Source organism: Pleurodeles waltl, chromosome 1_2, assembly GCF_031143425.1.
Source record: "Pleurodeles waltl isolate 20211129_DDA chromosome 1_2, aPleWal1.hap1.20221129, whole genome shotgun sequence".
In the NCBI taxonomy this organism is placed as follows: Eukaryota; Metazoa; Chordata; class Amphibia; order Caudata; family Salamandridae; genus Pleurodeles; species Pleurodeles waltl.
In genome coordinates, this window is record NC_090437.1 from 789,763,438 (window position 1) to 789,780,274 (window position 16,837).

Here is a 16,837-nt window from a genome sequence, read left to right on the forward strand (position 1 = left end):
CTTTTGACCCAGTGGTGAGGCACCGTAGAACGAGATAACTGATCAATATGTCAAGCAATATATCAATGATATTATCAACATATATCACCACAATATACTTCACTTTAGACATTGGTTATACTGTCGGCGCAACCATGACTTTTCAGTCACAAATAACCACACCTTTATTGGAGTTTTGTGGATTTTATTCCCTATTAATTACAATCTAATAGCAAGAGTATTAATCTCAGAACCATGAAGCAAAAGAGCATAGTCACGATATGGCAACCGTGATAAGATTTTGACAATGCAAAGATCACAAACATGAAAACACTTATGTAAGAGATACACAAATCAGAATGCATGAAACATCATATACGTCTCAGTTCAGCATAGCACAATGTCAGTCAGTCAGTTGCGTCAGTCAAGGTGAATGCCTAATCTAGCCACTAATTTGCATTAGCATGTTGGACTTCATGCAAAACAATTTGGAACACTAATTTAGAAAACTTCTGACTAGGGTCTCTATCCAAAAATACAGCAGTTGGTACCTAGAAAGGAAAAGCATTCAGACAAATCACAATAGCAATTGTCATAATTACCCTCCTCGGAATGAGTCAGCATTCAGGATCTGTCTTCGTCTATAGGACATCAGTTAGATCGCCGTCAGTCTATCTAGTCTAATGAACAGGGGACACTTCCCTCATAAGGAGGAGAAGTGTAATGGGGCAGTCTATGGATAATTTATTTCAAGTCTCAAATCACCAAACAGAGTGACAGAGTTTCTGGATGCAATCGATATCATTCCCTACCTAGTTCCCTCGAGTCTTCTGTGTCATGGGTTTTTATCCCTTTTTCGCGATACCTTCCCCCAAGATTCTATTGGATAGTCGCTACACCCCACTATCTTTAACCTATCAAATTATACATTAGGTCATACAATTGTCACTCCGCGATAATTTATAACACTTTGATTGGTCTTCATAATTGACGTTTTTCGTAGGTGGCACATCCGGGGTTACTTCATTCTTTGGCACGTTCTTCAGGTCAAAAGTTCTCCTTGCATGGTCAAACGTCCTTGGATGTTTCAGAAGATGTTGCAAAAACGTATAAAACTTATACTAAAACAGCTAGCATGCAAGTGAGAAAAATTCTCACTTCCAACATAAAACAAAGAAAAGAACACATGCTGGGTCATGGCCTTTTGCGAGTCAGCACACTGGAGAAACAGAAAAATAAGCTTTAATATGCGAGCTACACAACTAAGTTTTCGGCTCATGCTAAGTTAAGACTTATGGATTCTAATAAATGCAATCTTCGTAGGTGTTAACATATTCAATAAATGCAAACGATTATTTCTTATAGTCGACATTAGTATATGTGTACAATAATTCTCTTCTATTATAAGTACGTTTAGAATACATTTCAAACGAATAATATTTTATGATTATTAATGCAGCATTGTTAAGTATAAGCATTTCACATCTAAAGTATATAATATTTCAACTACGCTCTGTCAGTCTCTCCTCTGATGACGCTCGTCATCACACAAATCTTTCTTTTGATCTTTTATATCGATTTTTCACCTCGCGCATGATTCGCATTTCAACATCTTGTCCTTTATGAGAGCTTTTCCATATCTCATTGAACATTTTCTCTCTTTTACTTTCTTCATTTCTTCTGGCTATTTTGGTCCAATTTCTTTTTACTTTGTCATAGATTTTACATGCCCCCCATAATCCTAATAGACAAACCAAAACAATTAATAGACCCATCAGAATTTTTGCAAGTACCCCATTCCAAATGTTGGTAAACCAGCTTCCGACTCGGGCAATTCCCTTTCCAAATTTCTCCCAAACCCCAAGTTCTTTCAGATCCTTCAAATCTGTACTATCTCTAATAAGGTTAGTAAGCATGCTTCTAATTTTCTTACTGTTATCAGGTATAAATGAGCAACAATGATGCTCATTAAGCATTTTGCAGACCCCTCCACTCTTTGCTAAAAGAATGTCTAAAGCAAGCCGATTTTGAAGAGTCATAGCTCTTTCTGCAGCAAGTTCAGCATCCATCAGGAGTATGGCTCCTGTAAAATTTGTCAACATGTTATCCACTATAGTAGACAACTTTTGAATTTTCATGGAATTCAAGATAACCCCTACTGATGGGATTAAGGCTCCAAATATATCACCAAATGACAGCAGCCACTGATTCTCATTTTTGTCTAGGATGTTGTAGTTCAGACGTTTTAGGTATTTGCTTTAAGTCATCAATCTGGTATATCTTTGGGAATACTATCCCCAAATAACATGTCCCATACCATCCCTTAGGGAGACGGTAATAAGCATTTAGCCCACAGATATAATAGATTCCAGGAATCGCTGGATCTTGTCCATTTAACATAAAGGTCCATTTAGTCTGAAACAAAAACTCATGCCTACACTCACTTGTACCCACAAACAAATTGTCTTGATCAGATTTTGGCCTATATACACAGAGTCTACCTCCATGTAATGCATCTATAGCTAATTTGCCTTGCGTCTTGATTGCATTATAAGCATAATCATTTGCATAGGTACGTTTCTCTAATCCTTTTTCTAACCTTTCTTTTAGCACTTTGTGTCTATCATCTGTGTGATCTAAAAAGCTCTTCTCTACAGGCGACAGTAAGCAAGTCAAATTGTTGCGATGTGCATAAGCAGTCCCAAATGTAAGTGTTGGCTCAAAGAATCCTCTAACTATTTTTATATCGTGCTCTTTAGCTAATTTATTTAAGAATTCAATCACAGCACAAAGGAAAACACAACATCTAAATTCGAATAAAAGTATTGCACATGCTCTTGATTATAGAATCTTGTTAGTAGCAAGCTGCAACTAATTCCATAAGTAAGAGGGAGACTATGATAGGTAACTCCCTCCTGCACAGAATTTTAGTACATACATAACAATCTTTCGCATCCATTGTTTCCACACACTCATTTCAGTAAGCGATAGAAGACATTAGCAGATAGTTCTCCCTTTGCATTAGTCCCTTCATGCATATGCCTTGCATCCTGCTCAAATCTCTCCCACGGTGTTAATGTAGTAGTTTCAGGTTTTGAGGTTGCGTTAATAGTTTCTTTCTCTCTCCATGGCATTCCCAAAATCACTCCTACAACCATTACTGCACACACAACACCTATTATAAGACGTAACCAACCACACACCTTACTCTCTTTGCTACTATTTCTATTGTAAGCCATGTTTGTATAGAATCAGTATAGCAGATCAACAACAATCAACTTGAGGATAAACTCTCTTTTTTTTCTTTTTCTTCTGCGTATATACCCTTTTCGTCAATTCAGTTTAGCAGCTTGTCGTAATCAGGTTTCTTTAAAAGTCAAGTCCGGTTTAGTATCACTTCCGGTAGTTTCTAGAGATTCTTTCTTTTCAGTTTTCAAATTTTCAAATTTAGTCAAGTTTTCTTTGAATACTTTCAGGTACTGTAGTATTGGCCTGGTACTTCTCGATCAAAACAGAATGCTAGGAATTGTTTTTGCCATTCAGAAGTTGTACCATACACCCATTCAGGACCTGTATATCTTCTATTCGCGTTTCTTTTTCTTTTTAATCTTCGTTCACCTTGTTGTTCTCCTTCACTCAAATCATCTGCTTGTGAGGTATCACTCTCTTCTATTATGGTGTCACTTGATACCCCCTTTATTTTAGGATGCGACTTGTCTGGCCAATTGTCGCCTCTATGCGTCTTTACTCAATGTTTTCCTTCAGAACGTTGGACAGCACCCTCTTCTTGTGATATGGTGTTTTCTCTTGACGGACCTGCAACTGGTTCGGGAAACTCTGACACGTTTTGATTTGTATCTACGGTTTCTCCTTCTCTTTCTTCCTCTGGTTCTATGTTGGGTTCAGATTCTAACCCATATTCGTCTACTTCTGGGAGAACCCTTCCTTGGCTTAGTTCTCCTGCTGCCTCTACTGAGATAGGCACTCTGTCACCTCTCTCGAACTCATTGATAGTTTGAGGGACAAGGCTGTTCTCAGTGGGCTCTCCGATAGTCTCAGTTTCTTCTTGACTGTTCTCTGACCCTGAGACTTCTCTTCCTGAAGTCGCTGTGCCAGAAACTTCAAGTTCCTCTTCAACAGGACACGTTACCTTTTTCGTATGACTGGCATGTATCCAGTTGGGAACTCCGGCACACTTCACAGCAGTAGTAGTTGTCAATATTACTTGATACGGCCCTTTCCAGCGTGGCTCTTGACACGATTTTCTCACGTGCTTCTTGACAACCACCGGCTTGCAGAGAGTGACCTGGATCGCCAATCGGTGGCAACGTGTTAGCTTCCACCTGGTGAGAAAAAGAGCGAATTACGTCAGCCAAACCTTTGCAGTAATCCAACACCATATCATCTGTAATATTCACTAGTGCATTCGCAGGTACTGCTGGTAATCTCATAGCTCTGCCCATGAGGATTTCATGGGGGGACAATCCCGTTTTCTTGTCTGGGGTATTTCTCATAGACATCAGCACTAGAGGTAAGGCATCTGGCCACTTCATATTTGTTGCTGCACACATTTTTGCCATCCTTGATTTCAAAGTACCATTCATCTGCTCAACTAGTCCTGATGCTTCTGGGCGATAGCTACAATGCAGCTTTTGTTCAATGTTGAGTGCGACACACAGAAGTTTAATCACCTCATTGTCGAAGTGTCTCCCCCTATCTGATTCTATAGAAACCGGAAACCCGAATCTTGGTATCAGTTCCCTGAGTAGTAGTTTTGCAACTGTAAGACTGTCATTCCTACGTGTGGGATATGCCTCAATCCAATGACTGAAAACACACACAATCACCAACACGTACTTCAATCCTCCACAAACAGGCATTTCGATAAAATCCATTTGCATTTTGTTGAATGGACCTCCAGCTCTCCCAATGTGGCTCAAAGTTACCACTGTTCCTTTTCCAGCATTCATCTGCTGACAGATGACGCACCTGTGGCAAGTGATTTCTGCGGCATGTCTGAATTTTGGATTGAACCAATCAATCTTAAAGGACCTGATCATGGCATCTCTTCCCAGATGTGCCTGCCCATGATAGAGCCAGGCAAACTGAGACAAAAGGCTATTTGGCAAGACCAACTTTCCCTCCTCTGAAACCCATAGATCATCAGCTCTTTGTACACATTGCATTCTTTGCCAAGAGCGTTTTTCTTCTTTGCTAGCACGACCTTGTAATGTTTTTAGTTCATCTAAGGTATCAACCACCCATAATGCTAGATTTAAACACGTGTCGTTTTCAGATTGTGGTAACAATTACATTGTTCTTTAAACGATATACAGTTCAATGCACAAAATCTTGCGACTTGATCTGCATAGCCGTTTCCCATAGACACAAAGGGGGTGATTCTAACTCTGGCGGGCGGCGGAGGCCGCCCGCCAGAGTTCCCCCTCCAGAATACCGCTCCGCGGTCGGAAGACCGTTGCGGTGATTCTGGGTTTTTCTCTGGGCTGGCGGGCGACCGCCAATAGGCCGCCCGCCAGCCCAGTGTAAAACAACCTTCCCACGAGGACGCCGGCTCCGAATGGCAGTGGCACCCGTCGCGAATTTCACTGTCTGCAATGCAGACAGTGAAATTCTTTGTGGGGCCCTCTTACGGGGGCCCCTGCAGTGCCCATGCCATTGGCATGGGCACTGCAGCGGCCCCCAGGGGCCCCACGACACCCCATACCGCCATCCTGTTCCTGGCGGGCGAACCGCCAGGAACAGGATGGCGGTATGGGGTGTGTGAATCCCCATGGCGGCGCAGTGAGCTGCGCCACCATGGAGGATTCAAAAGGGCAGCGGAAAACCGGCGGGAGACTGCCGGTTTTCCACTTCTGACCGCGGCCGAACCGCCGTGGTCAGAATGCCCTGCGGGGCACCGCCAGCCTGTTGGCGGTGCCCCCGTCATTTTAGCCCTGGCGGTCGACGACCGCCAGGGTTAGCATGACCCCCAAAATCTTGTGATCTGATGTGAGCACTGCACTTCACCACGGCAATTTCATGAGGTAACTGAATTGCATGTAACAAATCTCTTATTTGTTCACCGTTTTTCACAGGAGAACCAGAGGAGGTCATAAAACCCCTCTGTGACCAAAGTTGGCCAAAATCATGCACAATTCCGAATCCATATCTGCTGTCAGTATAGATAGTGACTTTCAAATTTACAGCTGCGTGGCATGCTTTAGTAAGGGCAATTAATTCTGCCACTTGTACAGAAAACACTCTCTCGAGCCAGGAGGCTTCGACGATGCCAGTTATGGTACATACCGCGTAACCGGCTCTCAATGTTCCTGCAGAATCTCTTAGACAGGACCCATCGACAAACATAAAGCATTCGTTTTCTTTTAACTGGGTATCCTGTATGTCTGGGCGAGGTTTGGCACCCAATTCAGTCACTTCAAGACAATCATGTTCAAATTCTTCCCCATCTTTGATTTCAGTACTTTCATTAGGAAGTAAAGTAGCCGGGTTCACCACAGTGCATCTTTTAAGAGTGACATTCGGCGACCCCAGTATGATCGTCTCATACCTAGTGAGTTGTGCATTTGTCATGTGTTGTGTCTTAGTTAGTGTCAACAGAATTTCAACTGAATGTGGAATCATTACTGTCAGAGGGTATCCCATGACTATGCCTTCACATTTTAAAAGGCTCTGACCAACTGCTGCAACTGCCCGAAAACAACCCGGTAAGGCTGCTGCGACAGGGTCCAAGGTAGCTGAAAATTATGCTACAGGGCGATTTGCATCTCCTTGGACCTGTGTTAAAACAGACAAAGAACAAGCATCACGTTCATGACGAAACAACAGAAAAGGTTACTCGTAGTCTGGCATTCCCAATGCTGGTGCTCTGCACATGCATTCTTTTAATTCTACGAATGATTCAAGCTCCTCTTTTGACAAGGTTATAGTATATGGCTCATCCTTGACTTCTTTTCCTGTCAGTTTTATTAATGGCTTTGAGATGATTGAGAAGTTGGGTATCCACTGACGACAGTAGCCCACCATTCCCAAAAACATCCTGACATCTCTTTTCGTTGTCGGGGCACTCATTTGCAAAACTGCTGTTATCCTTTCTTTTGATATTCTTCAGGACCATTTCTCAATCAGATGTCCAAAGTATTTTACTTCTTTCTGACAATATTGTAACTTTCTGGGTGACACCTTGTGTCCATTCTTTCCCAGATGATTTAGTAATGCAATGGTATCGTATTTACAATTGTCTCTGGTTTTGGACGCAATTAGCAAATCATCGATGTACTGCACAAGAGTTGAATTAAAAGGCAGCACAAGAGGTTCCAAATCCTTTTTCAATATCTGATTGAAGATGGATGGTGACTCTGAGAACCCTTGAGGAATTCTGCACCAACTGTACACCTTATCCAGGAATTTTAAACTGAACAAAAATTGGCTATCCTCATGAAGAGGTATCGAAAAGAAGGCCTGTGATAGGTCTACTACGGTAAACCATTCAGCATCACAGGGAACCTGAAACATTATTACTGCTGGGTTAGGTACCACAGGGCAGCATTTTATCACAATTTCATTTATTTTTTGCAAATCCTGCACAATTCAAACTTTTCCACAGGGTTTCTTTAAACCCATTATGGGAGAGTTACATGGACTGCTCAAGACTTCTTTTAGGACTCCCTGTCTGAGAAAATCTGCAATTATTTGTGACACTTCGATGAGGACGTCTTGGGTCATGTGATATTGTGGCACCTGTGGGAACACTGTGGCGGTCATTCCAACTGCGGCGGGCGGCGGTAGCCGCCCGCCATGCGGTTACCGCCGAATGACCGCACCGCGGTCAAAAGACCGCGGCGGCCATTCTGGCTTTCCCGCTGGGCCGGCGGGCGACCGCCAAAAGGCCGCCCGCCGGCCCAGCGGGAAAGCCCCAGCAACGATGAAGCCGGCTCCGAATGGAGCCGGCGGAGTTGCTGGTGTGCGACAGGTGCAGACACTGAAAATCATTATGGGGCCCTGTGAGGGGGCCCCACCACACCCGTTCCCACCATCCTGTTCCTGGCGGTATTTACCGCCAGGACCAGGATGGCGGGAAGGGGGTCGGAATCCCCATGGCGGTGCTGCAAGCAGCGCCGCCATGGCGGATTCCTTGGGCCAGGGGGAAACCGGCGGGAAACCACCGGTTGCCCTTTTCTGACCGCGGCAGTGGCCCTGGAAGCACCGCCAGCCTGTTGGCGGTGCTTCCGCGGTCCCCCGCCCTGGCGGTCATGGACTGCCAGGGTCGGAATGACCCCCTGTATTTGGCTTTATCTGAACTTTGACTGGCTCTACTCCTTTTATCAACCCTACTTCTTTCCCGGTCAAATCCCACACTTTCTCTGTCACTGTTCCTTGCAATTCGACAGGTAGGTCAATCAAAGTATGCATCGGGTATAGAGTAATCAAAGGGTAATCTTCATTTGTCCATGCTTCTTCCTCTATAAATTGACTTTCATCTCCCTCATCGTCACCATTTGTCTGTACTTTGATTCCATCGTTGGAACAGGTAATTGAACATTTTGTCTTACAGAGTAAGTCCCTTCCCAATAGGGATACTGGATTTGAATCACATACTACAAATCTATGTAGTCCTTAGAAGTTGCCAATTTCAACTTGTACTGGATCTGTAATCGGGTTAGTCAGGTACTGATTTGCTACTCCAACCACTCGTATGGTACGCCCTGAGAGAGGTAATCTTGGGACTTCTGCACTTCGAACTGTAGAGCGTGTAGCTCCTGTGTCAACCAAGAATGAAACCTTATAGCCCATCACCTTCCCTTCTACATAGGGGCCTCTCTGATCCACCTCTAAGGATGCTGCAAGCCTGCACTCTTCACTGTCTGTACTATCATCTGACCAATCCTCATTCATGCCATTTTCACCTCGTAATGGGAATTGTTGCACAGTATTGTTTTGATTTGTTACCTGGCCTGTGACCTGCTGAGGAAGCATCACCTGTTGCTGTCCCATCGGAGCCATTGGTAATTGCATTTGCTGTCTAGGCACCATAGGAATCTGCTGCTGCACTGGTTGCATTTGTATTGACTGAAAACGCGGCATTTGCATCTGTTGCATGGGCTGTACCCCTTGCATTTATACCAAATTATTCTGAAAGTTCGGGTTTTGATGTCTCACTTTCGGACCTCGTGAATTTTGTAATGTACCAACATTAGTGCTCTGCTGAACTGTACCATCCTGCACCATATTCGGACACTCCCGTTTCCAGTGCCCCTCGCCCCCACATGCGTGACATGGTGACATCTTTTTCACTCCTTGAACATCATTTTGAATAACAACATTATTCATGTCTAAACCGCGGTTCACAAACCCTTGGCCTCGGCCTCTCGGCTGTGCCTGAAACACACCATTCATTTGCGGTTGTTGTTGTTGTATCATCTGCTGAATTCCATTTCCCTGTATTCCAGCCTGTGCAGCCCTTATCAGCATCACCATCACCTTTTCCTTTAACTTTTTCTGCTTCAACTCAATCTCATCACTACAGTACTTTGCATACTGCAATACCTCATCAATCGGTTTGGCTTGCCAACAAATCAAATGATTCTTAATCATTTGACTGACCTCCGGTCTCAATCCTTCAACAAATCTAAACACAAGGTGGTTCATGTCCTTAGGTTCAATTGTCTCAGTACCACTGTAATGCTTGAACCCTTTCAACAATCTCTCGTAATAAGCATGTATTGACTCTTTAACCTCTTGAGAGGTCCGGTCGATTTTCTGCCAATCAGTCACCTTCGGCGACACCTTTTGTTTCAAAAACTCAATTACTTTATGATAATATTTCATCACCTCTTCTGAAGGTGCTCCGGTCACCTTATCTCTCGCCGGCACCTTTGTCGGCCAATCTACCCCTCTCTTGCACTCGAGCCACAAATCAGGCAGAACAATGATCTCAAACAAAGTATTCAAGTCTTCCCAGAGACACTTTGCAAGTTTCACAAACCTGTCTGTTTGTTGATACCACTCGATCGGCTTCTCTCTCAGTCTGGGATAATCATTTGTAAAAGATAAAGGGGGTCATTCCGACTCCCGCCGGCGGCGGCAACCGCACGCCCGGCGGGAGCCGCCGAATGACCGCACCGTGGTCAAATGACCGTGGCGGCCATTCTGGCTTTCCTGCTGGGCTGGCGGGGGACAGCCAGAAGGCCGCCCGCCGGCCCAGTGGGAAAGCGCCTTCAACGAGGAAGCCGGCTCCGAATGGAGCCGGCGGAGTTGAAGGCGTGCGACGGGTGCAGTGGCACCCATCGCGATTTTCAGTGTCTGCTTGGCAGACACTGAAAATCAATGTGGGGCCCTGTTAGGGGGCCCCTGCAGTGCCCATGCCAGGGGCCCCACGACACCCGTTAACGCCATCCTGTTCCTGGCGGTGAAAACCGCCAGGAACAGGATGGCGGTAAGGGGGTCGGAATCCCCATGGCGGCGCTGCAAGCAGCGCCGCCGTGGAGGATTCCCTGGGGCAGCGGGAAACCGGGCGGTTTCCCGTTTCTGACCGCGGCTGTACCGCCGCGGTCAGAATGCCCATGGAAGCACTGCCAGCCTGTTGGCGGTGCTTCCGCGGTCGTTGGCCCTGGCGGTCGGTGACCGGCAGGGTCAGAATGACCCCCAAAATGTCTCCGCTAGTCCATGGCACATGTACCAAAACACCGCCAGCTGTCTCTCTCATAGGCAATATTTTTACCGATTCCAGATCAGGTGACGTCCTAACTTGATTAGACCCTGGGCTATCACTCTTTCCCTTATCCCTTTTCTTTGCCCATCGGCCTTCCCATTTCTCCAATGCACCCAAATCTGTGCACTTTGCAGCAGTTCTCTCAAATGTGCCTTCATGCCTGCAGACCTCATGTGTTCAAAATCTTTTGAGTCAAAATGTAGTCTGTAACTCCTTTTCAAATGCTTAGTGTTTCCGATGTCGATATTATATTTGTCTGCTAAGTTCGCTAATCTCTGATGTACTTTGCCTACTTCCTTGGTAATCTTGGGACAGAAGTATCTCAATTCTGTCTCTGTGTATGACTCCAATCTATTTACTCCCATTGTCCCTTCTATTAACTCGCCAGCTTCCGCCCCTAGTCGCACAAAGTTCAGGTATTCATCTTGTTTTTCTTTCTCAGGTTTAACTGTAGTCACTACAGCCTTTTGTGAAGTATAGGTTTTCTCTAACCATTCATTTAACTGCTGTACTGTAAAACCCTGTAATGAAATGTTTCCTGCATGTATCATTGGAGGATGCGAAGTATTTGTACTCATGGTTTGGGGAGTTAAAACTCCTAATCCTACTTGACGCATTGATTCGAGAGGTGCCCCTACTGGACTAAGGTCCATTAAGGGTCTCGGTGGCTCATTTACTTGCTCTCCAGGGGCCATTATCTGTGGAGTTCCCATAGGCCCTCCTCTTATTGCTTCCTGAGTCATCAGTCCCTGATCACACACCCCTGTTTTACCTTGTGCATACAATGGTACTGGGGGACCAACAGTAATGGGTAATGATATGGCGGCGGGTGTTTGACCTGGACCCAGACCTCTTGGAGCCTCAACACCATAGGTCTGTTCCAATGTACCCGGAACAGGTACTAATGGCGGTCCCGCTACAGCAGTGGTCTTCAAACTTTTTAATGCCGCGCCCCCCCAGTTGAGAAATAAAAATCATTGGGCCCCCCCTCAGAATTTTTCACAATTATTTTAGAAAGATGGCAATGTTTAAATAGGTCTAAACCTATTTAAACATTGCAGTTAAGTACTGTTACCTTTTTAAAACTGCAATAACATGCTTCTGCTTAAAACAAAGGCATGTTATCTGTATAATATTTCTTTTGGCCAGAGTTTGGCGCCCCCCCTGGGATCACTTGAGGCCCCCCAAGGGGGGCCCGCCCACCAGTTTGAAGACCTCTGCGCTACAGGATTATACCCTGGTATCAACTGTGGCGGTTGGGACATTAATTTCGGAATCGATTCAATCTGTATTAGCTTTGGCTTCGTGTATATCGGGTCTGGCGGCACTATCAAATTTATAGTAGTTTCAAGCACTGGGACATCAGGATAGATTCTCTTTATCTGTGGTGGAGGTTGCAACTGTATTGGCATGTCGGGTGCAGTGGGTACACTGACACCATTTTGTATCAAAGCCGTATCGCTAGTCTGTACCGTATCAGTAACTCCCTTTTCCTGCATCTGGTTCCCAGGATCTAAGCTAGTACTTGGAGCACTGTCGCTCACCGCATATGGTGGCAGACGATCATGTAACAATCTATCCATAAATTCCTCATCGTCTGAATCATCGTCCTCTTCCCAAGATCTTTTATTTTCTTTAGATTTGCCTGAGTCTTTATCGGTTTTACAGGAGGCTTTCTTTCCCTGTGTTTCTTCTCCCTGGGTTATTGCTGGGAATAACTTCAACCCGTCTACAATTCCCCTTCTTCCCATTTTGCTCTTGTTGTCCCACCTAGCCTCTGCATATGATTTTTCTGCCCTTCTCAGCCTTCTCTGAAACCTTTCTTGTCTATGTTTAAGGGCCATCAAGTCCAAAATCGCCAAAGCCTCATATTGCGCCGGTCTCGGTGGTGGTTTCTGTGTACTTAACATCCACCTCAAATTTTATAGTACCTTTGGATTAAACGTCCCATGCTCTGGAAACGCTAAACACCCTTCTTTTTCTGTTAATTTGCGCCACTGTTTCATCCATAAACAAGGTGCAACACCTTTCTTTTCCATAACCGCATAAGCTGGAGTACCCTCAGGTGGTGTGGGTTCCCCATCGGTTGCAACAATATATACAGTTCCCTTTAGAGCGCTCTTAAATGCTTTGACAAAATTCATTTTTGCGATTCTCTTATTTCGTATTCAATCAAAATGTCTTAGTTCCCAGGACACTCTTCACCTGCCGTTCTCAACCTATTGCCTCTCACGGACGGCAGCCAATCCGTGCGCGACCCCTCTCGACATCTGACCTTTCTCAGCACGGCACCACTGACGTCACACTCACACACACTGCAGCTGACAAAGTCTTGCGGCCTGTCCGCTCCTCACTGAACCCTTACAACTTACACAAACTGAATGCAAATTATTGCGAGCACCTTAAAATGACAACACAAATCTGCCGGTTTACTACAGGAAGGGTAACACATTCGCTTCAGAACTTTACAGAGATTTCACTTGAAGCTTCAGCCGCTACTCTTTCCTTATCAGTTCCCGCATACGCAAGCAGAATTCGACCCGCAAATTCTACTCTCGACTTGTCAATGACTCCTTCTAGTGCACTTTACAATTTGTCAAATCTCCATCGAAGTTTTCATACGCACATTATAGCTCAAACTTGACTTGTCAACCACGCCCGATTGACCTATTAAACCGTACAGATTACAACATAAACCACATTTGTCTTCATACTCCGGAGTCTTAGACCTCAACAGGTCCGTACACAACAACCAACCACGTGGATAATTTTGAGCAACAAGCGCTACATTCACATGAAGTACGCCGACTTCCCTACTCTCATACTGTGGAGTATGCCTACTCCTGCTAAACAACACTTAATTTGGCCTAATTCACACAGATTTTTCACAACCACCTGCAAATTGCATAAGCTTAAGCAAGCGCAAAGACCCTAATCACACACTCTATGGCACCGAGAACATTCCCAACTCATTTAGGCAGGCTCCGAGATCCCGGGAAAGCCATGGTGAATTTAGAAACCCATCATACTTCCAAATTGCATTATCACAGAAAAACAAATTAAACAATGAATCTTCGTCCTAGGGCCCCCAAGGGCCATACCGTCGCTCTGCTACCAGAACTGATAACACGTCCTTCTATGTCAATTTATACACATTAGGACTCGTTTTAGGCCGATGAATCTTTTGACCCAGTGGTGAGACACCGTAGAACGAGATAACTGATCAATATGTCAAGCAATATATCAATGATATTATCAACATATATCACCACAATATACTTCACTTTAGACATTGGTTATACTGTCGGCGCAACCATGACTTTTCAGTCACAAATAACCACACCTTTATTGGAGTTTTGTGGATTTTATTCCCTATTAATTACAATCTAATAGCAAGAGTATTAATCTCAGAACCATGAAGCAAAAGAGCATAGTCACGATATGGCAACCGTGATAAGATTTTGACAATGCAAAGATCACAAACATGAAAACACTTATGTAAGAGATACACAAATCAGAATGCATGAAACATCATATACGTCTCAGTTCAGCATAGCACAATGTCAGTCAGGTCCGTTGCGTCAGTCAAGGTGAATGCCTAATCTAGCCACTAATTAGCATTAGCATGTTGGACTTCATGCAAAACAATTTGGAACACTAATTTAGAAAACTTCTGACTAGGGTCTCTATCCAAAAATACAGCAGTTGGTACCTAGAAAGGAAAAGCATTCAGACAAATCACAATAGCAATTGTCATAATTACCCTCCTCGGAATCAGTCAGCATTCAGGATCAGTCTTCGTCTTCAGGACGTCAGTTAGATCGCCGTCAGTCTATCTCGTCTAATGAACAGGGGGCACTTCCCTCATAAGGAGGAGAAGTGTAATGGGGCAGTCTATGGATAATTTATTTCAAGTCTCAAATCACCAAACAGAGTGACAGAGTTTCTGGATGCAATCGATATCATTCCCTACCTAGTTCCCTCGAGTCTTCTGTGTCATGTGTTTTTATCCCTTTTTCGCAATACCTTCCCCCTAGATTCTATTGGATAGTCGCTACACCCCACTATCTTTAACCTATCAAATTATACATTAGGTCATACAATTGTCACCCCGCGATAATTTATAACACTTTGATTGGTCTTCATAATTGACGTTTTTCGTAGGTGGCACATCCGGGATTACTTCATTCTTTGGCACGTTCTTCAGGTCAAAAGTTCTCCTTGCATGGTCGAATGTCCTTGGATGTTTCAGAAGATGTTGCAAAAACGTATAAAACTTATACTAAAACAGCTAGCATGCGAGTGAGAAAAATTCTCACTTGCAACATAAAACAAAGAAAAGAACACATGCTGGGTCATGGCCTTTTGCGGGTCAGCACACTGGAGAAACAGAAAAATAAGCTTTAATATGCGAGCTACACAACTACGTTTTCGGCTCATGCTAAGTTAAGACTTATGGATTCTAATAAATGTAATCTTCGTAGGTGTTAACATATTCAATTAATGCAAACAATTATTTCTTATAGTCAACATTATTATATGTGTACAATAATTCTCTTCTATTATAAGTACGTTTCAGAATACATTTCAAACTAATAATATTTTATGATTATTAATGCAGCATTGTTAAGTATAAGCATTTCACACATAATATTTAAACTACGCTCTCTCACACACATGGCAATCTTCAATACAAGGCATTAGTCGAAGGAGATATCTCATTCGGGGTATTAAACACAGTAAAAGAGGATTCCAGGGCAACCAGACACATGATCCTACCCATCACTTCAAGTAGGAGGTTTCTGTAATCCAGTTAGGGATCTTGAGTCATCAACTGTTTTGCAACCTATTTTATTCTAAAAAGTATGAACATTTCATGAGCTCTAAATATTTCAGACCTCCTTGATATCATGAACAGAAACCTGCGATCACACAGCCTGTATCAATATAGTCATTGGTGAAACAGCGAGTATGCACCTCTTCTTTTATTAAGGGTCGCTTTCTACAGAATCTGGGGGAGCCTTGAAATCATGGTTCAAATGGACTATTTATTTTGATACCTGCGATCACCAAGGAGGTCCTCAAAGACAGTTCTACTTTAATATAACACACACTTTCCTGGCCCCTGCTGGCTGACTGATAAGGCTCCATCCATCTTAATTTAATTCACCACAAGATCTCTGCTCCCAGCACCACCAAGAAGCCATGCAACAGTATTAGCACCTGTGAGATGCTCTTTAGGCCACACATTTCATTCCGCAGCAGAAGGCATAGGAGATCCTGAAATTAGAGGCTACATTCTCACTTATTTTAATTAACAGCATGACTCATGAAATGGGCTGCCAATGTACACAGGAAGTTGTGCTGAGCAAAGTTGTTATCCACATGCTGCTCCGTGTGCTCCAGACCTCATTGAGAAATGCTTCTCTGCACATCGGCGGGAAAGGAAAGTTGCTCCTGATTCACGGCACCAAATTACATGGTTATTATAAGTGCGCATGGAGACGTCAGTTGTGTTTTCAAATTGTTTGGCCTTTCTCTCCAGTCTGTCTGCACGAGCTTAGCCTTGTGTTTAAAAGCTCAACGTTTTTGCAGCCTGTGTTTGCTATTGAAAAACAAAGTTTTTGGGTGTTTATTGCTACATACAGTTGCATGTCAGCAGAGCCCGGGAGTGCAAATGTGCGTCACAAACTAAGGCCACAGACAGCAGACAATGGACCGCCCTAGCCCAAACACTTCAGCGTCAGCCTGGTCTGGGCTCCCCAAGGCTGAGTTCGGTGTGTGCCAGGAGCAGCCTCCGGGACCAGGCAGGAGCCGAGTACGGAAGTACCTAGACCGCAAATGCATGTAGTCTACTACATGAAACCGGAGGACATAGTCTTAGCATTGGTTTTAAAAAGGCTTCACATTTTAGTAATTTTCAAGAGGCAATGTTTTAAAGGTGTTAACTCTGCAAATAATGTTTCTCTAAGCATGCTGTGTAGCTCATACATGGTGGAAAAGTTATGTTCTTCTGTTGTAACATTTGTCTGTCTTCCTGGGATGAGATAATGTGTACCCAGGAACAATACTCTCCAGTGCTCATGTATAGCCTGCAACACTTGTACTCTCATGCAGAAACTGGTGACT